The 26279-nt window shown below is 44.4% G+C and overlaps 1 long non-coding RNA gene across 2 annotated transcripts; it reads left to right on the top strand.

Moving 5' to 3' along the window:
- The first annotated feature begins 753 nt into the window (after positions 1-753).
- Positions 754-17943, top strand: LOC128794182 (uncharacterized). 2 transcript variants are annotated; one of them, XR_008433020.1, is made up of 5 exons: positions 754-845; positions 1351-1534; positions 1699-1846; positions 2262-2304; positions 17749-17943. It is a non-coding gene; the product is annotated as an uncharacterized LOC128794182 (long non-coding RNA). The 2 variants fall into 2 exon arrangements; XR_008433019.1 differs by lacking the exon at positions 1351-1534.
- The last annotated feature ends 8336 nt before the right edge of the window (positions 17944-26279 follow it).

Here is a 26279-nt window from a genome sequence, read left to right as displayed (position 1 = left end):
CCCAGTGACATGGTGATGGCACTGGGGCACCCCAGTGACACAGTGATGGCACTGGGTTTGGCACAGGGGCACCCCAGTGACACAGTGCTGGCATGAGGATTGGCACAGGGACACCCCAGTGACACGGTGATGGCACTGGGTTTGGCACAGGGGCACCCCAGTGACACAGTGATGGCACGAGGATTGGCATGGGGGCACCCCAGTGTCACAGTGATGGCACGGGGACACCCCAGTGACACGGTGATGGCACTGGGTTTGGCACAGGGGCACCCCAGTGACACGGTGCTGGCACGAGGATTGGCACAGGGACACCCCAGTGACACGGTGATGGCACAGGGGCACCCCAGTGACACGGTGATGGCACTGGGTTTGGCACAGGGTCACCCACGGTGATGGCACAGGGACACCCCAGTGACACAGTGATGGCACCAGGGTTGGCACAGGGACACTCCAGTGACACAGTGATGGCACAGGGGCACCCCAGTGACACAGTGATGGCACCAGGGTTGGCATGGGCACACCCCAGTGTCAAATTCCTGGCACTGGGGTTGGCACAGGGACACCCCAGTGTCACAGTGCTGGCACTGGGGTTGGCACAGGGACACCCCAGTGTCACAGTGCTGGCACAGAGTAACCCCAGTGTCACAGTGCTGGCACAGGGACACCTCAGTGTCACAGTGCTGGCACAGAGTAACCCCAGTGTCACAGTGCTGGCACAGAGTAACCCCAGTGTCACAGTGATGGCACAGGGACACCCCAGTGTCACAGTGCTGGCACAGGGCTTGGCACAGGGGCACCCCAGTGCTGGCACCACAGGCTGCTGCTCCCCACGTTCTGCCCCCAGCGTGAGGCACAGTTTCTTTTTCTCTATGGAAACTGCCCAGCCTGGCCTTGGGCACTGCCAGGGATCCAGGGGCAGCCACAGCTGCTCTGGGCACCTGTGCCAGGGCTGCCCACCCTGCCAGGGAACAATTCCTTCCTGATATTTAGTCTAAACTTGCTCTGTGTCAGTTTAGAGCCACAAGCCCTCGTCCTGTCACTCCAGGCCCTTGTCAGAAGTCCCTTGTAAAATGATATGGCACAGAGGGGTTCAGTGCCATTGGAGTTTAATTTTTTTAAAGCCAGTGCAATTTCCATCTGATATTAATTACATAATGAGCTTTATATGTTTTCATTCTGAACAAGCACCATGAAAAGAGCTTGTTTCTAGCAGATTCTTATCTTATTTTCTCCATGTGCATGATTGTCTCCCATTTTCTGAGGAAACCTGGAAGAATTTAAACTTAAATTAGTCTTAAACAATTTTAAGAGGGAATAAATAATATTCATGAGATGCCTTCTGTCCTGTAGAGGACTTGGAGGATGCCACGATTCCAGACTAATTCTTAGACAACTGATCAGCATCACAACCTACCTTGAGAATTCCTCCTGCAGCAGCTGAAGATGGGAGCACTGTGTGGCAGCAGCAGGAATGGGAAGCTCCTACAGCATGAGGTGGAATGGGTGTTGGGAATTTTTTGCTTCAGAATTTGGGGTGTGTGTGGATCTGAGCTGCTGGATTTGAGTTTTGGATTTTTTTTTTTTTTTTTTTGACAAAAAGCAGAGCCTTTTGTCCCATTGTTTAAGTGACACCAATGGCACTCACCAAGTTTGTGCTTACCAATCTCAGGGAACATTTGTACTTTGAAATTTCTCTAGGCAAAGCTGTGCAAGACTTCCTGAACTTCTTTGTTGGTGTGAGTGTTCAAGCACTCCAGATTCTTCCTGCTACAAAGGAAAAAATGGGAATGCTTAAACTGCTAAACACCAGCCTGTGAGGAGTACAACGTTAGAAATTGATTCTGAGGTGGGAACAACCTTTAAATGCTAACATTTGTTAGAGAACAGAAAGTTCTGAGCTCTCACTGCCTTAGAGGAGCCAACACCTCCATGCCATGGGAGCACTGTGCCCGTGGAGGAGGCTCCTGGGGGGCACTGGGGGTCCCATGAGATGCTTTCCACCAGGACATGCCACGATTTGGGTCAGTCTGGGGAGAGGGGCTGCCCTGGGAGTGGGAAGGGTGTGCTGGGGGCACAGGGGGGTGGTGGGTGATGGGGTGGTGCTGCAGGGGAGGATGAGGAGCTCCACATCTGCAGGGAATAATGAAAAACTGACCGGGCAGCACATGGGGCTCCTCTGGGATGAGCTGCTCGGTGGTTTCTGTGTCCTGCTGGAGAGTGCTCTGGAAGTTTAATACTTATTTTTGCCTCCATTGTGGAAGGATTTCCTTTTTCCCTGGATGCTGTTCTTCTCCTCCTGGCTGGGTGAGTACAAGACATCAGCTGTGTCTTTGTTTTAAGAGAAAAAAAAAAAACCCTCAAAGGGCTACAAGTGCTAATTCTTCTGGAAACCCAACTTTGATTCTGGTTGCACAGAATAAACTTTTGTGGATCTGGGAGTGAGAGAGAAGCTCAATGATCAGTGTTTAAATGCCACAAGAAGTATGAAATTGCTCTTTCAGCACAGAGAAACTGAATAATTCCAGGATTTGGTATCTGAAGGTCTCTCAGCTCTAGGAATAATACTAATAGGAACTCTTTCCTATTCAGAGGTTTTTAAAGGGGGAAATTCCTGAGTTTAGTGCTGAGAATCTCTTATTGGTACAGGCCTGAGTCTGCTGTTGTTGGTCTTAAGCCAAGGCATTTTTTGGGGGGGAAATACCTTTTCTGTGCAATATAAGCTACCAGTTTTCTCTGGGGAAAGTAGGAATAATTTCCTTTCTGTGCTGAGCTGAACTGGAGAATTCAAACACTAAATAAAATCAGAAAGCATTATAAAATCTAATTTCTGTAAAACTATAATGGTCAGCTTCATAGTGGTACTTCATCTTATGCAGGTGGATGGGGATGGAAGTGGAAAGGACTGGTCCAGAAGAAGGGTAGATTTACTTCAGATAGTTTTAGACTTTCATGTGCTTTTGCACGATCACATAAGCTATTCTGTCACTTAGAAATTGAGTGTGGAGCTGGGATCCTGCTGCTGCTGCAGCAGAAACAAAGGGAGTCCTACACAGAAAAACCCTGTGCTGTGATTTCTGGGGGCAACACCTACATGAACACAGAAAGCAAACCAGAAGGAACCTTTTCCACCTGGAACAGCACAAGACTTGTGCTTGTTTAGCTGTGCCCAGCTTCAGGAGGAGACTGCTGTGCCCGTTTTAAGCCTGAGACTGAGCTTTCCAGGTGATCTGAGCTCAGGCCAGTGGAGGAGGAGCTGGGCTGCAGGAAGGCTCTTGCAGAGGGCAGTGCCTGGTGTGGGTGGCATCCACGTGAGAGCAGGTGGGTGTGTGGGTGTCACAGTGGGAGTCAGGGCTCTGGAGAAGTTTGGGACATCTCGGGGTTCTGTGCTCAAGATGACCCCGAGATCGTAAAAAGTCTTTTCCTCCCAGCCCTGCAGCCAAAGAAGAAGTCCAGATGCGTTGGTTTTGCTTCTCAAGGTTGTTTATTTTCCTTTCTCTAGAACATTCTCTCTCTGCCCTGCTGAGCTCTGTCCAGCAGGTCAGCCATGGCATTCTGTCTGCCCTCTAGGGTGGTGTTTCCATTTTATACCAAAAACTACGTGTACTTTATTTATGATTAATTCCCAATACCTATCACCTATGTTAGAGAGTGTGTGTCTCTAAACCAGTAAAAAGTGTCACCATCAGAGTGAAAGATGGAGGAGAAGAAGAAGGACAAGACACGCCCAAATTCCTCCATCTTGCCTCCTGAACCCCATTCTAAAAAATCCCAAAATTCTACTTTTTCACCCTGTGTTACATTAACTCAAACTCTTGTGACCTGTAAATCTTCACACAAAGTTGGCAGTTTTTTCCACGGGCTAAAATCAAAGCCACAGGTGTTTTTGACTTGGTGCCAGGGTCTCAGGGCAGCCAGAAGGATGTCCTGCGTTCCCACATGGAGAGGATTCCTGGCTGGTGTTTCCAGCTGTCTGTGAGGGGCTGCTCTGTGAGAACAGAGCAGTGACAGCTCTCACTCTGGCTGCAGTATTGCTGATCTTCAGGGCTTTCCAGCTGTGTTGCTGTTACTCTGTCCTTCCCTCCCCGTGGCTCTGTGACAGCACTTTTGCCATGCAGCTCCTCAGCACTGGGGACCCTTTTCCTGTCAGGGCAGTGGCAGGGATGTGCTCAGCATGGTTTGCTCTTTGGCTGAGCTCCCTCAAAAAGCAGCACCTGAGATGTAAGAAGTTATAGAAAGCTTTTAAAGGTGGAGAGGAGCTTTCCCCTTCCTTCATGAGCTAGACTTGCTGCTGGCAGCTCCCGTGCAAGCTAAGGTTTGGTTTTTGTTCCAGAGTTCTCCCACTCTTTCCTAGGTCTGCCCTTTTCCTTGCACTTCAAGCTGCTGACTCTCCCCACTTTCTGTGCTGCTCTTTTCTTGCTTTGCTCCCTTTTTAGCATGAGAGTCCTGCCAGTGTGGAGGAGTTAACAGCAGCATTGTGCAGCTGCCAGGAGGTTTGGGTTCTTGTGTCCTGGTTAAAGTGGAGACGCTGGCTTGTAACTATTCCACTCTGAGCTATGATTATGCCTTAGACCAGAGGCTACAGACATCTTCCTACAATATATTTTGGCAGGGCTGAGTTGATTAATGAAGCTTGAAGCATGAGAAGGCAAACTCTGGGAAACTCCTGTGCTGCACTTAAGATATCTCATGTAAATTAATATTTCTGAAACATGTTGTCTGCTTTAAACCTGGACCCAGGGGAGAAAAAGTGCTGATACATATGAGAGCTCTGATTTCCTTCCCAAGCTCAACAAGAGTCTCAACAAGTGCCAGTAAAGGGCAGCAAGGAGCTCTGAGCAGAGAAAATAGAAGTTTAATGTTTCTAGCTGTTGACTGAAAGAATTGGGCCATTGTGGAGATGACAGAAGGCTGGAACAGCAGCATCTGAAAAGCCCCTCAGCGTTGTCTGATGCTGTCCCTTTATAAGTGCTGTATTGATGTAATGGTACTTGAGGTAATGACTTTTTAATGTATTTAAGGGAAACAAGACCACCCTGATTAACTGGAGTTTTATTTTCAACAGAGTTGTGATTACTGAAATGCTGTCATGCCATGAATCACTTGATTCTGCGGCTGAGGTACTGCAAAACCATCAATTTTAGTGGTTGGGCCCCAAAATTTCTCTCCCATTTTGTGGCAGTTTGGCAGCTGAACCAAGTCTAACTCGATTGATGCATTTTTTCCTACTGGAAACAAGATAGCTTGAATGTAAAGACAGTGAGATTTTTGTGCTGGATAGTGACAGTAGGGCTGGGAAAGGGGATGCTGTGAGCGCTGTGGAGTGTAAAATATTTGTGGGGAAACTTATGGAGCATCTCTGCCTCCACGGAAGTGCAGTAGAACAGATTCTCTGTTAATTCCCTTGAGCAAGCCTGTGTAAGTTTGGACAAAAAGATTTTCCCACTGGACAAGGATGTTCCAGGGGTTGTACTGTGCCTTGAAAAAGCTGCTGGTGAGATTCAGTGCTGGTGGAAATCCTTCATGGCTGAGCTGTAGCCTTCCAAGGCTTAAAGAGAAGTTGTCCTTTCTGTTTTGTCCTTTTTATATGTATGTACACACAGGCTAAAGGCAGAGAGGGAGGTCAGCTGAGTGTGTGTCAATGTGTAAAAAGGTCAAAGCAGCTGTGGAAGTGTCAGTAATGCCAGCACATGGATATGGGACAACAGCCCCCTGCACGTTGGACTGAACTTTAAGTGACTGGTACCTGCAGAAGGCCATGATAGAAGTTCTGATTTTTCAATGTGGATAAATTATTTTAAAGGGCGTTTCAAGCTGAGCAAACTCAGTTTAAGTCCCCTGAAACACTAATTTTCAGTTTGTTCCACCTGGAGGGATGACAAAAGTGACTGTACCTGCACTATGTAGCAGCCTGGCAGAGGGGGTAAAATACCCTGTTAAGAGTTAAAAGATTATTCACTGCAAAAGCTTGTCAGTGAAAGGCTATCAAGCTAAAAATGCTGGCTGGACTCTAATTCCCAGGATGGGCACTGCTTTGTTGTTTTTGGATGTTTGCTGCTATTGTGATCAATATGAGTTGTACTTTCCATGAGTCTTCATATTCTGCTGTTCTGAGCACAGTGCTGGTTGTGTATTTTATTGTCAGTCTCCTGTAACTCATTTTATGTTCTCCAGCATTAATCTTTCCTTGTCAATGTTTTCTAAATCTAATCCAGCACAGCCTCAGGAAAATAAAGCAATTGTTTAAATTGATGGCTTTGAACAAAATAAATCATAAATCAGTCTATGATCTTTGAAACCTCTCTTCATCTAGAAAGTGTGTTTTGATTTGTTTTGTTTTTCTTTTTTTTTTTTTTTTCCTCCTGGAATGTGATTATGGAGCATGGGTTAGAGATGTGCAGGAAGGCCATGCCACCTGCAGGTGCTGGGGAGAGGGTGCAATTAATTCTCAACAGCGTCCAGGGCTGGCTGAGCTGCCCCTGCACAGCTCTGCAGGTGACCAAAAGAAAACACACTCCCTTTTCCTTTCTACTCCTGCAAATAAACAAGTTTCTATCATATTCCATGTTTTCTGAATATGATAGAAATATTCTATTCAGAATAGATAGAAACAACAGTTTATATCATATTCCATGTTTACTGAATATGATAGAAATATTCTATTCAGAATAGATAGAAACAACAGTTTATATCATATTCCATGTTTACTGAATATGATAGAAATATTCTATTCAGAATAGATAGAAACAACAGTTTATATCATATTTCATGTTTACTGAATATGATAGAAATATTCTATTCAGAATAGAATTCTATTCAGAATAGAATATTTCTATTCTATCTGATAAAACATTTCTATCACAATCAGAAAACATGAAATATGATAGAAATATTCTATTCTCAAGAGAATGTTTCTATTATATTCAGAAAACATGAAATATGATAGAAATTGTTGTTCCAGAACCCCCACACTGACTAAATGTGTGTGAAAAGGGCTTGGACGGGGCAGGATTGGTAGGGGATGGTTTTCCTTTCTGTTGCATTCTCAGGGAAAAGCTTGTGCAGCCCAAGGGTCCCCATGGGCCAGAACCCCGATGCTTTGGTTTATTGGCTGCTTTATTAATTGATGTTCCTCTCTAATGAGAGCCTGGCAGGGAGCAACCAGGATGGAGCTGTGCTCCTGCTGAGGATGGGCTGCTGCTCCTTCGTGTTTCTGGCTGCTCAGTGTCAGGTTTTGGGAGCTCCAGGCGTGTCAGGCCCAGTGGCACTGCTGGGAGCCAAGCTCCTGTTCGGCTCTGAACTGCCTCCAAATGACCTCTGAAAATAGTGACAGAGAGCCCGGGTGGGGAGTGAGTTAAGGAGAACAAAACCAAGTAATGGGAGACAGCGTGTGTTGCTAATTGCCTGCCATTCTGATTTGGGCAGTGATTTTTCAGCTGTGAGCTGGGCGGTCACACGCAGCAGCAATCCAGGAGTGCTCGTTGTGGTTTGTGGGCATGTGAAACATTGGGATTGATGTTGTGTCACTGCTGATCCCGGTTTTCCATTTAGGATCGTGCTGGAGCTCGGGGAGAGCTGCTGGAGCTGGGTAGCTCATCACAAATTGTAATTGCAGAAAGATGATCTGCAGTAGCTCCCCAGACTCAATTTCCACTTGTAATTGGCAGATGGAAGAAGTCTCAGAACAATTATCTGATATTAATTATGTCAAAGACTTTTTTACTTTTGGATTTTCCTCATCTTTAAAGTCTCATTTCTTGACGTGACCAGAGAGCAGGGAGAGGGAGATGGTAACTCTTTCAGCAGGTCTGTCAGAAGCTGACTTGTGCACCCTGTGCTTGGTAGAACATCCCTCAGCAGCTTCAGCATTCCCTCATCAGAATTCAGATGGAATTCTCACCATCTTCAGGTACCCCACAGGTGCATTAGGTCAGCAGCACCTGGTCTGGACTTTGCTGGAGCACTTTGCTGGACTTTGTGGAGGAGAAAGCCCAGGGCTGAGCCCTGCTGGGCCTCCAGTGCAGTCCTGCCTACTTAGGCCTGGCAGGAAATCTAAATATTGATTTCAATATTGGTGCACAGTGGGCTGAACAGAGCAGTGCCACTCCTACCTCAGTGGAAGGGAGCTTTCCACAGCTACGACTTTCATTGGATGATTGATGCTGTGAGATGAAGAAGGGAGATGTGGATTTAGAGGACGCTTCTAGTTCATCAAAAACATTGAGTTTTAATTTGGCAGAAGTATCTGTAAGGTTGTAGCTGCTCTTGCAGGTGAGGCTGGACAATAACACCAGCCTTATTTTGACATGGTGCTTTCCAAAGGTGTGGGAATGTTTATGGGGAGAAATTCCAACACAGCTGTGCCCTGGTAAGACACCTCCTCCCAGCCACCTCTCTGCAGTTGTTGAGTCCTGTGCACTGGCAGGAAGAGCTCCATTAATTCCAGAAAAGCCCTGCATCAGGTAGCTCCGTGCTGGAGGTGTGTTATACACAGATTATCTTCTGGGTTTTCTGGGGACTGCTGTTGGACACTGGTAGTTTGGTGGTTTTTTTGTTGGCTTAACTTTGCCTCTCTGTTGTCTGGTTGTGGCAGCTGTTATGGGATGGCAAGGGAAAATGAGAATTAATAGTCTGTGCTATAAGGAACTCACCTGCAGCCTGTGAGGCAGAGGAATGCTTTCTGTCCTGCTCCAGAGGGTGTAAAACCACTGCATGTCAGCTCATTGTGAAGCTGTAGTAAGCTTGCAACAAAAATGGACTTAAGTAGAACTCACATCGTGGCTTGAAGTTACAAGATTGAGTTTTCCCCACCTCTATTTGTCCTCCAGGTTTCTTATTGGATATAAAGCTTTTTTTCTTAGGAATCCAGGCAGGGAAGCTGGAAGTAGTCAAATATAAATGCATCCTTCTCTTGCCCCTGTTTATTTCATGTCTGTGGGACTGTGGAGAGCACCTGTCTGCTGAGGGTACCATGAAAAATGGCCCTCACCCCCTTTTAAAGCAGGGTAATAATATGCAATATTTATTGTATGTGTTGAATGCTCAAAAATTATGTTTTGGCTGAAATTTATACCCAGCCAGGCCCCTGGAGGGCACCAACAGCCAAGGTTAGGATTTTTCACTCCCTTTTAGCACTGACATGCAGCACTGTGAAGACGGCAAATATATCCCCACATATAGATTAAAGTGAACTTGCTTTGCCTCGCATAATTTGAAAATTCAGAAGACCAATTTCTTAGTGTAATTGAAAACCGCTACATTTCAGGCTTATTCATTGAATCAGTATTTCCAGTTAGAATTCAAATTAATCTTCCTACCTTTAAACAAGATAACGAGGGTGTAGTTATATTTACTCAGCCTTTTAACAATCAGGTTCAGTGTAGCTGCATGTGATTAGCTACACACACACAATTGCAGGAGGTGAGTGCTCCTGCCTCAAGCCAGGAGGGGAATTCATCTCTAAAGGCTGAAAATCTGAACTGACAGCTCAACACTCAGCCTAATGCCTGAGTCCCTCTGGAAGGGAAAAAGGGAAGGAAGGTGAAATGACCAGCCCAACAGAAGAGCCATGTCATCTTCTCCAGGATTCTCCATGGAGTTTTTTATTTTTTTATTTAGCCCAGGGGCCTCTTGCTTTAAAGTTGCCTTAATGCAACTTTGCTGAATTGCTTCCAACCCCTGTCAGGGGGATGTGACATCCAAGAGAGCTTGTGGAGCCCATCTGGGTGCTCTGGGGGTCGGTCAGCTGCAAACACAAGTCTGAGGCTTGTGCACTCCCTGCTCTGCACCACAGGACTCTGATGTGGGGGGTAAATTGGGGGATAAAAATCCTTAATTCCCTGAAATAACAACAGATGGGTTTTAAGAGCTCAGCTCTCTGAAGAGAAGCCTAAGGGATAATTTGACCAGTCTCATCCTCAGACTTTGAAGGGGCTTGGACCACAGCCTTGGTGTTTCCAGCAGCATCATTCCTCTGCTGTGTGCTGATGTCAGGTGGGACTTGGCACCTTCACTGCAGGCCACGAGTCCATCAAGGGAAATCTGACTTTTGGACGTGGGAAGATTGGGGTTGAGTTTGTTTGGGCACCTCCACAAGCAGTCCCTGTGCTACTTTTAACTTGTAGAGAGTCCCCTGTCCATAATCTTTCCCCTGAATTGCTCAGCATAAACTGGAAAGAACAGAAGTTGTGCCCCAATCCATTAGTTTTGAAAGGCTGGATGTTGAGCTTGCTGTGTGAAATCCTCACTTCAGCTACCAGGGGGTTTTTGTTCTGGATGGCACCTTGCATATGTTTTTCAGTCACAGACTGGAATTATTCCAGGGAAGCTGCTCTGTTCTGTTGCCTAATTAATAATACATCCTTTTAAAGAATAAATAATAAAATAAATCAATGCATATTTAGCTGATAAGCTAGAGTAACTTCAAAAGCACTGGTTTGGGCCATGAGCTGCAAAAAACAGGCAGTGCAGCACAGTGTAGCTGTGCTACACTGAAAACCCTGACTAGACCAAAACTTGGGCTGTGTGAGTTTGCATTGTGCTTTTAAGTACTTGGATGGTTGAATGTGTTGAATTTCATGGCTTTTTTCTTTCCTCTCTTAGAAAGAAAGGATGAAAAATACAGTTTAGTGAGCTAAGTCAAGTAGTGGAGGTAAAATTGTTACTTTTCCAAAAGGGATTTGTACCTGAGATGAAATCTGCAGCCCAAGGTGAAGTCGTAAAGCATCACCTTATCCCCAACCAGCTGTTAGTCAACAAGCTGCCCTGGAAAGCAGCTTATGAGCATTCCCTTCTGGTGAGGAATGCAGGGTAAAATATGGAGTAAAACTGGGACTTGGGAGAGGATTTTTACCTGCTGCTGTCACTGTCCCTGTGCAAGGCTGGCCAATGCTTCTCTTTGTGCAGTTTCTCATAACAATGTGAGAGCTGAGCTTTTTGCATGAACTTTTGCCACTGTCACTTCTGCTGATCCTTGTAGCAGCCACTGACACGGGGGTTTTGTGATAATTTTACTGGGGGAGAAGAAAAAGTTGTTTTTGCAAAGATTTCAAATAATTGTGAAGATACAAGTTATTTTTTTTTTATTCTTTAATGGCAGTTACTCCTCACCAGCACAGACTGGCATGGGGAGAGGAAATGAGGAGGGTGTGAGTCCCAGTGGGAACTTCCCCAACAGACCAAGTCTGCTTGTGTAAAAATCTTTAGGTTTGTTTCCCTCTGGAAATATGATTCCATACTCAGAGGGTTCCTTGGTTTCTAGAAGGGTCTTTGGCAGAGGTGATGGGCAGACAAGTAGAACCTCTCCATCTCTGCTGTGCCCTCCTGCAATTCCTGCTCTGTGTGCATCCCCCAACCTCCTTTTCCAGAGGTTTACTCCAAAATTTCCAGGGCACAGGGCACCTCCCACTCTCTCTGTCTTTCACATGATTCAAGGAGTAGCAGCCAAGACCAAAAAAAGGCAATAATTGTATTTTGTGATGCTTCAGGAGCTGCCTGCACATGGGTGAGCAACACCGGGTACCGCTCATGGCCCAGTGGCATTAGGGATTCAAGGCTGGAGCTAGCACAGGATCAAACTGCACATCCTGCAACACAAACCAGGATTGCTTTGATGGAAGCTGAGGCTCTAATTTAATTTGCATGGGCTGCAGATGAATGGCCTGAGTGATGAAAAGGGATGGTGCTGTAAATAGGTTCAGAGAGCGACGGGCGCTGCGAGGGAAGGGAGCTCAGTCTGGGGGCTCGGGGGCAGGACCTCATCCTGGCCTGAGCAGGGAGTGATGCTGGCAGCTTTTCCTCTCCTGCTTGTCAGCCAGGAGCTCTGACAGCCAGCTCAGCTCGGGAAGATTTCTGCTGGATGGCAGGGGCAGTGCTGAGGTAACCACACGTCTTACAGGATGCAGGAATCTCCTGCCGTGCCCTGCGTGCCTCTGGAGCCCCAGCACTGCTTCCATTTACAGTGCTGGAAGTCAATTTTAGCCCCAATCAACAACCAAAACTCAATCATCTCGATGGTGTACAAAATGGAATGTACTAACAGCCACAGAGGCCATTGATTTAGGAAACTTAAAACCCCGTTTCCTTCCAGTGTCTGAAAGATTTACTGAGGGAGTTCGGGCTGGAGACGTTCAGGACTCAGGTGGTCAGTTCTGTACAAGGATCATTAGAGAATAGATTCTTTAAAGTCATCACCAGCATTTTGTTAAATATTTTTGTATGACAAATGACTTCTACAAGTGGAGATCATCTTTATTTAAAAGATGTCTTATAGCTCCGAAATTGATCTCAGAAAGGCCAAAGATTCCATTTTTCAGTCATCTGGTTCCTGGGAACCATCTGGCTGCATTAAAGGTGAGAATTAACTTACTTAGCTAGTAAGTTAATTGATCCTAATGGGTCCCTTCCAACTTGAGATAGTCTATATTAAGCAAGAATGATTTGGGAGCCTTGCCAGTGAATGACTTGGAGGAGATCTTGCATTTTAATTCTCAAAAATGGTGTTTAAACTCTTTATTTGTTTCCCCAATATCTCCCAGGCTGGATATCAAACGATGTTAGTTAAACCTTTATCACTTCTGCAAAAATTAAGTCTTTCAAAGGGAAAGCTTTAAAGATTTAAAGGTCTCTGCCTTTCAAGGGTGCTTTTAACAGATGTATCTTTGCTGAAATGTTCCTTAGCACAATTGCAGCACAGTTAATTTACCACCCTTTGGAACTGACTTCTGAACTGGATAATGGAAATTACCCCAACTTCTGTGTGTGCTCCCAGCTGCTTAAAGATGGTGATTGCAACAGCAGGGAAACAAACAGCTCTGTACTCCCTGAAAATGCGATTTATCTTGTACCACTCATGTGCTCCTGAGGAATCCTGGAAATTACTTTCAGTTATCAAATCCAGCTCCTGATTTTCAGAGCAACTGTTACAAGAGAAATTCAGTGGAATAACCTGGAAGGATGTTGGAGAGGTCATGTAACTCATCCATCAGCCCCAAGGCAGGATGAGCTGTGTATTAATCCTGACAAGGTATTTATTCAATGTGTTCTGAAAGATCTCCAATGGTAGCAAAATGCTCAGCTAATCTATTCTGTCTCCTCATCCCTGCTGTTAGAAAGGTTTTCTTGACATTTACCCTGGATGTTTCTTCTTGTAATTAGTCAGGAAAACGGAGTGACTTGTCTTATCTGTCCTAGGTATGGAAAAAGATGATATTCTGCTCTGTGTGTGTGAAGGCTTTGAGGTCCCCCATGAGTTGTCTGTTCTTCAGGGCAAACAGACCATAATGTTTTTAATCTTCCATCATGTCACACTTGCAGATCTCTGATTAGTCTCGTTGCACTCCTGGTGCTCTCTGCAGTCAGGCTGTATCTCTCCTGATCTAGAATATCTTTCTCAAGTGTCTAAAATAGCCTCCATCACCCACTTTCGATTCAGTAGCAGTGTTTGGAATATGTATGCTATCAACATTAAAGTAAATAAGTGCTATTATTTAAATATTATTTCCTCTAACTGGATCAGTCTTCCCTAGTAACAGTAGCCCTGATAAAATTAAGCATAATGCTAATTAGTAATTTGGAAAGAAATGTGCATTTTAAGGTGCAATTGGAGTTCTGAAGCAGGATTTAGCAGTGGCAAACTCAGTATTTTTGCCCGGTGATTTGGATCCACACAGCTTTTGTCTTGACTTTTCCAAATGGATGATTCCCTCTCTTCTTTACCTGTTTGCTCAGCTCTGAACACGCAGGGTTTCACTCACTTTTGTGTGTGTTTCTATTCCTTATATCACGTTCTAGATCTCTCTTGTTGTGGGAGTTACTCCTTCTCATTTGCACACGTTCCATGATGTGACAACTTATTTAATAGCAGATGACACTTGTTGCTGATTCTGTCACATGAAACTTCTTCAGAGCCTTTTTTCCTCCTGCAATTAAATCCTGCATCTTAGTAGCTGCCTTTTGTTTCCTTTGAACTCATCAGGGAAGGAATATAATCAGATATTTGAAATTACAATCTTGGCTAAGAGGCAACATGAAGGTGCTGAGTGCTTCACATCTTTGTTTAGCATTCCAAAGCTGGGAAGGAGACAGGCCAAATAATCTGCACTCATTTCTGAGTGACAATTTAGCATTCTGGGGACTTGGATACTGCCCTAAGAAGCTTTGAGGAAATAAGATTTGATCAAGGTGGGGGACTAAAGCTGCAAGAGCAGAAGCTGGAGAGATTTAATAGTCACTCCCAGCTGAGGGGTGCATCTGTTCTTCATCCTGCTGCAAGTTAGGGCTGTGCAGAGGTAGAGGTGGCAGGGATTACATGCAGGTAAGAATTTGGGATCAAAGGAGTCAATTTGATCCCTTTAAACCAGCCCAGAAGTCTCCACAGAACCTCTCCACATCCCCACGCATGGGGTGAAGCAATGAACTCCAGACCCTCAGCACGAACGTGGCAAAAGTGATGTGTCAAGGGGAAATCAAGAAACAAGAAACTCTCACTGGTGCCTTGCACTACTGAATTAGCAGCAAATTTGCTAGCTAAAAAAAGTCCAGCTGGTGCTCAGAAACGAGTTGCTTTCCCAACTTCAAAGCCTCCACCAGGCTGTCCAGGGAGGATAATTCCTTCTATGAACAGTTCATTTAACTCCTGAGTGCGTGAGCTAAGTGAGCTCCTGATAGAGGTTTCCTTTTTTTTTTTTTTTTTTTTATGTCTTGCAAAGAAGTGTTGAGCAGTTTTGGGCTTAAGGTGAGAGAACACCTCTTTTGAAAGGTTTTTATGGAAATTGCTTCTGTAACAGAGTCGGGGAGAAACCTTTCTGCTCCACAATTGCAGGAAAAAAGGAACCATCTGGATTACAGCTGAGGGAAATTTCCTTTAGTTTTGAAGCAGTGGTGGTTTTCTTAGAAACTTGGTTCTTCAGGATGTGTGCCAGGGGCTTTTAGGAGAGGTTTTAGCTCTGAGCATTGCTTGGATTTTCCTTGTCAGAACCCTCCTGTCCTGTTGTGAGGGGGGAGTGGGGTTTAAGTGGATTATGAAAGTGTTGGTCAGTTTGGATGCTCCAAAGCAGGCAAGGAGAGGATAATTTATAAGGAGACTTTGGGCTCAGTCTGGTGTTTATTCCCCTTTTTGAAGGTGCTGCAGTTGGTAAAATTTTGGCTAATTTTTGTAACAGTGAAACTTCCAAAATTGCTTTATCTATATGTGAGCTGGCTTTGAGAAGCTTTGGCTGCCCCTGCCATTCTGCACACTGTGCTGAATTCAGAAGGGCTTTTTTTGTGCTGAAGTGGAACTACAATAATTTCTGAGCTCTGTGCCTTGTTTCAATTATTTACCTCTGCAAAAGAGATTTTTATAAATCCTCCCTTCTCTTTCATATTATTAACTTTCTTGTCAAACTTTTATTTAAACCACAGAGACAAAGACAGATCTTTTCTTTATAGCTCTGCAAAGTTAGATTTACTTCTCTGACCTGTTTCAGCGTGATTGAAAGCTAATCTGTCTCCTTTTTATTGGCTTTTGGTAAAGCATGTATTTCTTTGTTTCCCTTTTTCATTTTGTATTGTCTTGTGGAAATATGTAACTTCACTTCGGGCTGTAAAAAATTATTCTCCTACGGGAAAGGAAAAAAAATGACAACCCTTAATCCAGTCCAAGAGAAGCTTTATGGTTTTAATTAGCTTGTTGGACTGCATTCATGGATGATTCAAGTCAAATGAACCCTGAGCAATCATAAAGGTCCTGTGGCCACCTCTGACCTCGCAGAGAGGAACACTAAAGCCAGAAAGCTTTTTTGGCTCAACATCAGTGACAACTACTTGAGTTTCTCTTTTTTTTTTGGGGGGGGAGCTAATTCTGCCATAAAAGCCTGTGGAGTGCTCTCACTGCAGTTAACTTGCTTGGCCAAGGGCATGATATGGCTTGTGGGCTGCTAAGTGCAAAGACTGATATTTTAAATTGTTATTCTCCCCTTTATAATTAGTCCACTTTATAATCAGTCCTTTCGGTGCTCTAATCCTACAGGATCTGTTTCTAACCCCTCTGCAGGAGTTATTTCCCTTTTTTTTTTTTTTTTAATGCACTTGAGGATATAAAATTCCCTCTGTGTTATGCTAGAGTTTTAAAGCTTATATTGCACTTCCTAGAGGCTGTTCATGTTTTGCCTCGCCCAGGTGGATTAAATTGTGATTATACACAACATTGTATCAGGTAGAGAGGATTCTGCCCCAGATATTTGTAATTATTTTTGTTTCTGAAGAGCTGAATGAGCACAAGGGTAATACCCAGGGATATTGATCCCGGGACTTATTTTGGTAGAAGGTGCTGACTCACAGCAGCCACCCAAAATTGATCAGTTTTCCTCCTGCCCATCTCTGTGGTGAAGCATCTCTGTGGTGTCTCCAACACACTCCTGACCCTCTACAGCACTTCAAAGTCATCTTGCCAGACTTAAAATCTTGCTATTTGCGAGGTGTCTGCAGAACTGGGAATACCAATAAATTATGCATGCTTGCTACCTGCAGTAGTTTAAATTTATCAGAGCATTTTACCTATTTTCTATTCAGTGGCTTCCACTGTCAGTGTGTATATAAGTGTAAATTATATCATATATGTGCAAATAAGTGCTGTATTTAAGTGTAAATAAGTGCTATGGCTGCTTTTTACTTGTTTTTGGGGATGAAATAGCATTTTACTGGCATCCAAGGGCAGGTTCAGGTGCCTGAGAGCAGAGTAAGTATCATAGGGATAGTATATAAATAAATAGATATATTCGTGTAGCTACTGTTCACTGCTGCTCTGTTGCTCAATGTGTGAAAGCACATTAAACCCAACAAAACTGTAAACAAAGTAGAATAAATGCTGCTAAAATTAACAGCTGTTCAACCTGACAGTTACTGATATAAAAATCTTCAAAAGAGCTGTGTTGTGAACACGACTGACACGTTCTGTGGTTTGTGTCTTTGGCCTGAAAGAGTGTGCATACAGGTTTTCATTGATGTTCCTGTTCATTTTTTTGGCATATTTTGTTCTGGTGCCCCTGAGTTATTTAATAATGCATCCTGACATTCATTAAATATATGCCCTTTTTATATGGACTTTAAAAAATAGTTGTAAAATGCAAGTTAATACTCTTTATTTAGTTCTTTCACCTTAATGCAGAACAAATTATTTATGTTGGTACATTCATTATGGTGCTGTTTACCTGTAGATCTTTATTTCAGTCCCCAATTCAAACAGCCTACCAACAAAAAGCCTCCAGAACCAACCAAAGGACCCCAAAGCCCTTGTTTAAACCAGAAATATTGATACAGAAGGCATCCAAGTACGTCAGGAACCTCCTCCCTGAAATCAAATGGCTGGATAATATAACCTGGAAAAGCTGAAGAGTGGTTCTGAGCACAGATGTGCATTCCTGAGTGAGAGCTTGGGCTCAGGAAGCAGCTTTGACAAAGTTCAGCACCCAAGCTTGATTCCTGAACGTTGAGAACGTGGGGGAAGTGGAAGCCTCAGCTTTGTGAAATAGGAAGGCTCAGGAAATAAAGAAGAGAGGGGAACTGCTCAGAATTGGATGAGAGAGGAACATGAGTATTAAAAACTGAAAAAGAATGTGTATGGGTTAAAGTGCTGCAAAGAGAATCCAATGTTTTACTGGCTAAAAAAAAGCCAACAGAGAATTATTTTCTGCAGTCCTTGAGTAGCTCTGGAATAATGGTGATCATCCCCATTTTAGTTCAGGTGTTAATTAATGATCTGCCTTTCCTCAGATTTCCACCCAAAGGAAAATATCTATGGAAAAAATCTGGAGAAGAAACACCAATGCAGAACTGGGTGTGCTGAGGAAAATTCAGCATCTGAACATCACCTTCCCTGGCAGAAGAGTCTTGAGGAGGAACTTGAGTTCAGGGGTTGTGCCCAAGCATTCAAGGCAGTGTGTAAGGAAATCCAAATGAAGGACATCACCAGTGTGACTGGGTGTGGCCTTGGCTTTCTGATTTGATGGCTTTTTTTGGTAGGAAAACTAAATAGAAATAAAAATGGCTGACTAGGAAAGGGAAAGAAAGGAAATGAGTGCAGCCAGATAGAGCAAGTCTTTGATCAAAGATTAGAAAGATTATTTCAGTGCATATCAATGCAAAGAGTAATGATGTCTTTGAAGAATTTGTAACACAAAAGTCCATGTACCAGGTATAAAGAATGGAGAGGGGCAAAGGATAAAGAAAGGAAAAGAATTTGTGCATCATTAATGACTGATGAGGAATAGAAAGACAAATGAAAAATTTCACTGCACAGAATGACAATTTTGATTCTTTTACTGAGCCACTTGCTTAACGCAAGGATTTAAAGAAGTAAAAGAGGAAAAAAAAGCACAAAACTCCTGTCTGTGTACCACAACGTGTGGGGAAACGGTGGCAACCGTTTCCAGCAGGAGAAGGAGCTGAGAACCAATTGAAATGTGATGTTCTGAAGAGAGCTGTGGCTGCAGTATGAGCAGGTGAAGCACGTGTGGTGCTGGCCCTGGCAGAGGGCACGTTTGCCAGGGGAAGGGCACAGGGGAGCCCAGTTTGGGGTCTGTGCTGGCCCAGCTGCCAGCTGGGCTCTTACCAGGTTGTGGATGTGCTGGGAAGAGGATTGCTGGCAATGTGTGGGAGAGGGGGAGCTCCTGGTTTCTAGAAAAATCCAGTGTGTGGAGCTGGGAGCTGGGCTGGGGCTGCTGCCAGAGCCTGGGCTCACCTGGTCCTGCTCCAAGGCCAGCCTTTCCCTGTTCCCATGGCACTGCATTCCCTGCCAGGAAGTTTCTAGGCAGCGTTCTCTCTCCTTATTTTCCTGCTTCCTGTAGGACTGTCAAAAGTAACAGCAAAAAATTCAAACACAGGAGGTCTGCTTCTTGGTTTTATTAATTCAGGATATTCCCAACACAGAGTTTCAGCTCTCCTGGATGTTTCTACCTTGTCCTGCTGATTATTTAGCTGTGCTAGTGGGATCTTCTACCATACATGATGTGCTACCTTAGAAATATAGTTAATTTCCAGTTGTCTCAGCAGGTACTTTCCCCTCTCTGGGGCAACTTTGTAAGCCAAGACTCAATCCATTTGCTGCCTATTTATTTCCCCCTCTCACCTCTTTGTGGAGCTTTACTGCTCCTGTTGGAGCCTGGCAATGGGAGAAGCCTTTTTTTTAATCTCTAGGCTGTGAATCACTGGTGGAATCAATAGAGTGTAATCCAAAAGTTGTGCTGAAGGTTTTAAGGAGTCTATAAAACACAGGCAGGAAAAGGCACCAGGACCCCTCTGGCTGCCTGAGACGTGAACAGGGCTGGGCTGGCAGCTCCATCCGAGCTACAGGCTGCTCCAGAGCGGAGCCTGAGGTGGATTTTGGGTCTTTCTCCAGCTCTCCTGGACCAGAGGGAGCTCCAGCAGGGCAGAGGAGCACGGCAGGGCTGTGTGAGTAACTCTGCACCCATGAATCCTCCCAGCAGTGGGGAGTGGGGAGGGCAGGGCTGTCACAGCCTGTTCTGGGCTGGTGGGAGTCCTTGGAGCTGTGTGAGCATCAGAGAGCTTGGATTCCCACAGTGTGGGGCTCACAGCATCATAAGGGATAGCCTTAAGGACTGCTTGCTGCTGGTGGTATCCAGCACCCAGAAATGTAACTCCATGGCAATATCAGCTTTCCTTAGAGCTCTCATGAATTTTAGGAATATGAATGGCTCGTCTGTAGGCACTGAGATAAAGGAGTTGTGAAATGCCATCTGCCTGCTTGTGCTGTGTATGCTGAAACAGCAAAGAGCTCAGTTTTGCTCAGGTTTATTTCCTTGTTTGGCTTTTTTTTTTTTTTTTTTTTTTTTTATTCCAGTAAGTTTTTTTAACCTCATTTCCCAGCTTTGCTCTTGGTTGTATCTAAAGGCAAACACTGAAGGTTTGTGGACAAGGCACAGCCTTCTATTCACCCAGTATTCTTCAGGGTCCACAGTTTCAGATTAGCTCTAAATAGAAAATGTAACAAGGGTTTTTACTGTGAAACGTGACCAAAAATTACTCACCTTGGTACAGAAACTTTTTCTAAGTGGTACAAAAACCTGACAACTGTGCTGCACTGCATCAGCACATATGTTTTGGTAATTAAAAAGTATTCTTTCTGTGATGATCTCCCATCTGCTGCTACCTCTGATCAATTGAATGCTGCTTTTGAACACTGAAACACAGGGATTCTTTGTTCTGGCATGTGCTGGGCAAGGAGATCTTGAATCTCACAGGCTGCCCCTCTTGAGGGTGGCTCCTGATGAAATATATAAACAATAGGAGGTTTGGTGAAGTTAAACTAGTAAAAGGAATCATGGTTTATTTATAGTTTAAAAAAATCAAACCCATATAAACAACCCAACCCTTTTCTGCTGGCCTGTGTATTAATGGCTCTCCTGTATGGATTTGTTTTAAAGAATTTTTTTAGCAGCCTCATAGGCAGATGACAAAGTTTATACTGAGTGAAGAGACCTGGCTTTTCCATTTGCCTTTAAATCACTGCAGAGCCTTCACCTACAACTGCAGAACCCAACTGATGAGGAAAATCTGCTCTCTGCTGCTTTCTGGGTGCCTGGTCCAGCTCCTGGTGCAGGGCTGAGAGGAGGGAAGGATGAACTGGCAAATCCCTGGAGTGGAGGGCAAGCCCAGTGTCTCCCAGTACAGGCAAAAATTACAATCAAACCCCCCCACCAAAAGTCAGTTGTTATTTTGAATATACAGCTTTAAGATTGTTTTGTTTTTCCTTATTCTTCTCCTTAAAATGGTTGGATTTGATTCCCTTAGCTAATCCCAACGTGCAGAAGCCCCATTGCCTTCTTCATTTTGTCTTACAGAATCTGGGATAATTCCATAGGATATATGTACAAGTTCAATCTCAGCCTGGCTTTGGATCATTAAGTACCTTCTGCTTCGGGTTTTGCTTTGGCTGAAGTCACGAAATGAAAAACCTGAAGCATTTTGCTGGGGGCAGAGGAGCTGCTCCAGTCTTGCTCTCACTGGGATTGGGGTGTTCTGGGGAGATCGGTGCTTCCAATCTGGGCAATGCTTCAGCCAAGAGCAGCAACTGTCCTAAAATGTCTCTGATGGTCTGTGAGGCCAGAAAAAAAACCCCAGTGATGTTTTTCATTTGTGAAAGCTGAGCCTTTCCTTCCTGCACAAGTGGTGGTGGATGGAAAAGGATGGAAAAAGGAGAAGGATGGTGCTCAGGACACAGCTGGATCAAGGAGATGATTTTGCTGTGCCTCTGTTTCCCTGCTTCTCCATTGGCATGCACTTTTGCAGTCATTTAACACCTTGTAGGCTGATTGTGGAGTGATTGCAAAATAGAACAAGCAGGTGGCTTTGATGGTCTGAGCTCATTTTGAACTCTCTTCTTGCAGCAGCAAATGAAGAAAAAGCAGAGCTGAATCAGGGCCCCAAACAGACTTTATTAGAAGAGTTTATTTTTAATGTGCACCAGATGAAAAGCAGTATTTTTGTATTGTCATATCACTGCAAATCCCTGTAAGGAACAGCTCAGTGGCTTCTTCAGGAAGGTTCAAGATATTGGAAACATCCCTGTTATTGTCCTGTGGCACCTTTTCTCCTGAAAATGCCCCACAGAAATACATCCAGGGGGTCTGTGCTGGCACTGGCAGACATGTCAGCGCAAAAAATGAATTAAACATAATGATAGTGACAAAAAACCACGAGAAAAGAAGTTTTGCTCTCAAATATTCCACTTGATGTGCCTGGAAGAGGTGAAGTAGGACCTTGAGGGTCAGTATGGCTCATCAGCACAAACACTTGGTTCTTCTCTTGCTGCCTGGAGATGGTGCCTGGAAAAATGTGGTTGGGCAAGGCCTTAAAAGTTACTAAAACGTCCAGTGGTCTTTGTTTGGTTTTGTTTTGGAAGTAATTAAGGTTATTTGGCAGGACTAAGCAGAGAATAAAAAGGTTCCCTTTAATCTTTCAGCTGTTATTAACTGGAAATCATCGAGTTAAGGAAATTCCCATGAACAAGTGATGTCCTGCCTATGTCAATATCTCCAGACTGCTACAGTCCATAATTATTTGATTTGATATGGATGCAGCAGCAGTGCAGATACCCCTGGGTGCAGAAAATTCCTTTATCTCCAGCAGCTCTAAAATCAGTAAACAGAAAATGTTAATTTGGGAACTACAGGTAAGGTGAGACTATTGAACACATGTGGCAAACAATTTCCAATGGAGCTGAACACCAGGAAAACTCTAAAATGCCTTCCTTTCCTGAAAATTGTGATTAGCTTAGGGCAAGCATAGAGCTTAAGGGAAATTCAGCTGAATGAAGTTGTAATCCTTGGCAGCCATCAATAAAATCAGGAATTTCATGTGCTTTAAAGGAGTGAATTTAAAAAATAAATCCCCCTAATGAGCTTATCTTGCCATGGGATGCAGTGGGCAGAGGAGACAAAGGTGTAACTCAGGCAGGGTGGGAATGCACTTTACTGCCTTGCAGAAGATTTGGGCTGGGCAGTTTGTGCTGATGCATCTCCCTGCTGTGTGCCACCACAGCCACCTGTTTGTCACAGCTTTCAGGGCCCAGGCCAGGCTGTTGGCAAAGATGACAAGGGAACAAAGCAATGGTGTTTTCACCCAGCTGTGACCGTGTCAGGGTGACTCTGCAGTGTCTGAGCTGGTGCTTAGGAGTGATGGAGCAGCCTGGAGAGCTCAGTCCCAGTGATCCCTGTGAGGGGCAGTGCAATGAACACATCTGGGACAGACAGATTCCCTATTCCCCACCAACAGAATGTTCCTGTGTCTTCAGTTCCCAAATAAACTCTAAAGCTGGTGACAATTACCCAGTCTTAGCAGGTGAAAATGCCCCAAATGGTTTCTGGGTGCTCAGAAGCGCTGCTGGAGGTGAGCTAAAAAACTTGTTACAAATAGGATTTCAAATAAAACAAAAAGTGAAAGTCCTATTAGGAAAAAAATAAAGGTGATTCTGGGTAACCCCATGGATCATCCACTGTGGCTGCCTCAGCCTGGCATGGGCTGGTGTGACTGCCCAGGCACGAGGACATTGGGAGAGCTGGGAAGGGGCAATTATTTTAATTGAAAGGGCTTAGAAATACCTCTTGACTCAGGGGGTACCATTAGAGTTACCTTTCACCACCCAAACACGTCTGGTTTCACAGATTGCACCATTCCCTTTTCTCCCAGGCACTAATACAAGAAAAGTGAAATGTATTTTAGAAAGGCAGCCAGGAGAACTGGATGCTAATGCTAAAATGTTCTGTTACAAGTTGGTTTTCAACGGCTGCAGCACCTGCAAGAGGCTTTTAAAGGAGAGAAAAAGGAGAAAACCCCTCTGATAATTTTACTGCAAAATGGATACTTCATCTCTATAGAGAATAAAAGTGTCATTGATCTCTATGATAAATTGTATCTTGGTGTCTGAAAATATAGACCTTGTTTTTTTTCATTATAAGGATGACCTTGCCTCTATTGTAAATCAAAAGTAACCAGGGATTTGTGGCTCTTATAAGAGCTACAGGGTGGGGGGGGAAATGACTCTGAAGCTGCAGTGCATTTTGGAGCTGAGGGAAGGTGAGGGCAGAGCTCCCAGTTCCACCAGGGATGGATTTCACTCCCTGCTGGATGGATGCTGAGCGCTGCCTGCCTTCCAAAGCCTGGGATGAAAGCAGCAGCACGGGAGGGTTTGCTCTCTGGCCAGGAGAGGGTAGGGAAATGCTGATTCTCCCTTAATCAGAAGAATTTCCAGAAAGTTTTTTCCAGCTGAGGTTCATGTGCCAGCTGTGCCCTGCTAAGGGACTCTCTGTTTATTCATAAATACTGCAGTGGTGCTGAAAGCTTGGTAATTTAAATCATTTCTCACACTGCTCCTTTTAGAGTTTGAATTAAAAACTGAACGGCGGCACCTATTTTTGTTTTATAAAGGTGGGAAAAAGCAATGTTTTAAATATTAAGTGGTTTTAAATTGTAGCAAATTCCAGAGCACAACCTCCTTTGCAGGAGCCCAGAACTGGTACAGAAGAGGGCCATGGGGATGACCTTCAAAACTGGAACCCTAATTGGAAAATCAGCCTATTAAATGAAATTACCTATTTTACTTACCACTTTCCAATTTATTTCAGATCTGAACCAAAAATGTTTTGCCTGTCCTAGAAGGTGGATAATGGTTAGAGCTGGGATTAAAGGCCAGTTAGTCCTGGGTTGGGTTACAGATCAGTCTGACCTTCTCACTGGGGCGTGGGTTGCATGGACACTTTAGACCTGGCCTGGGGACAGGTTCAAGGTACAGTGAGGAGTAAAAAATCTTGGAAACGGTTTGCATCATTGGAAAAATTCCTCTGGTCTCAGAAAACACTGATTTTACTGAGAGAAAAATCCTCACCAGTGTCAACCAGAACGTCACCCTCATTAAACTGATCATTTCCAATGGATTAGCATCAGGCCTGGGGCTTTGTTAGAGCTTGACCTTGGCATTAAAGGTGTCTGTGGGGAGTTAGGGAAATGCAGATGCATGGCTTTTGTCAGGGGTACCAGAGGAATGTCTGTTGTGTGAGTCTCACGATTGTGGAGGTGAAAAAGGCTGGAATCCTTCCTTTAATTCCCTTCTCAGGTTGTGGAACATCTTTGCTACAAGCAGATAATCCATTTTCCTGCTTTAATGTTGCCTGGTATGTAATCCTACAGACCTCACTCCTCCAGCCCTGTGCTGATTGAGGCAGGATCTTAAAACTGGTGTTCAGGTAATTAAAGCCCACATCATTATGCACAGGCACGAGGGGGCAAACTGAGGTTGCACAGCCAGTCTCAAGTCTGACATTTCCAGCTTGGAAGTGGTTGACTTTGCATCTCCACCAGTGGCAGAGAGTGTGGTTGCTGCTACTCCCTCCACTTACCTCAGGCAGAGGAAAAGTTGGATTTCTTTAATACACTCTGAGGTGGAAGTGTTTTGTGGGGAAGTTGTGTGGTAACTTTGTGACATAATATCCACTGGAAAGAACCCTTTTCTGTTTATTTTGGGAGTTCAGTTCCAGACAGCTGGAGCTGTACCACGGTGGGACATATGCAGTTAGTTTACAAATCTTGCCTTTCAAACAGCACCAGCTTCTTTGGTTAAATTATTTAAAATACAGTTCCTGCTAGTGCTAGTCCTGTTTCCCTAGAAGTTATTATTTTCATGTCTCAGTGTTCTTCACAGCTACCAAAAATACTTCTGTGTAGTTTGAGTCAGAGAAGAGTGAAGATGCAGTGAACCTTGATTTATGTAACTCTCAATCAGGAACTGACAAAATGCTTCAGTTAAAGGGCAAAAATACACCCCAAGCTACCCTGGAAAGCACAGAGAGCTCTGCAGGCATTTTAAGTGGGGATACTATTATTGTTATGATATTGATTCGGAGCCTGCACTGTCCCTGCAAAGGAAATGGGGTTTGCCCACTCTGGAGGTGGCAGCAGAGGGGACAATGGGCATTTGGGCACTGCCCTGTCCTGACCATGGGACAGGGACAGGCCATCCCTCCTGCTCCAGGCACATCCTGTGTTTGGTCATGGGCACAGACCTGGAATGCAAGATGTCTGAAGAGGGAAAAAACCTCTGCTTGGTATCCAATAGGTGGTTTTATTTCTTTTTCAATTTGTTTCTGAGCTGGAAGGATGGGCTGTACCAAAAACCATGGTGAAGACCTAAAGGCAGGAATGGCTCCTTGTTTTATGGAGCCTGAGAGCAGCAAGGGGGGGAGAAGTGCTGTTAAAGGAGCTCCAATCAATAACTCTATTTACAAAGAAAGCTAAATCACTGTTCTTTGAGAGTGGTGTCATGTATCATAATAAAAAGAATAACAGTCCAACAAGAAGTCCCTTTCTAGACAGTTCATGGTGTATTCTGGGAAAGTGGACGTGTTCGTCCCTAGATTCCACTGGAGAGGCTGGGTTTTTCCTGCAGGAGCTGGTTTGAGCTGAGTGATGTTAACAAGACATTCAGGCACAGGTCACAAGCTCTTGTGCTGAATGAGAAGACAATCAGCCAATTCTCCTCTGTTCTTCTCATATTTCAAAGACCCTTGGCTCCTCAGGAATGATCCAGGTTCTTTCACTTCCCTGCTCCAGTCAGGATGCAGCACTGGGGGATTGAGTGAATCTTTCTTTGTTTAGTGTTTTCGAGGTGCTGAAATTGGTGGAAAATGCAAAGCTCTTTGAAGTTCCTCTCTGAACCTGTTCTGACAGAGCATCCAGACATGGAGGGGAGTTTCCCTGACACCCTTGTGCCTGGCTGTGGAAATGAGTCGTGT

Source organism: Vidua chalybeata, chromosome 12 (genome assembly GCF_026979565.1).
Source record: "Vidua chalybeata isolate OUT-0048 chromosome 12, bVidCha1 merged haplotype, whole genome shotgun sequence".
Lineage (NCBI taxonomy): Eukaryota > Metazoa > Chordata > Aves > Passeriformes > Viduidae > Vidua > Vidua chalybeata.
The sequence above is the reverse complement of the archived record's forward strand: the minus strand, read 5'-3'. Positions and strand labels throughout refer to the sequence as shown.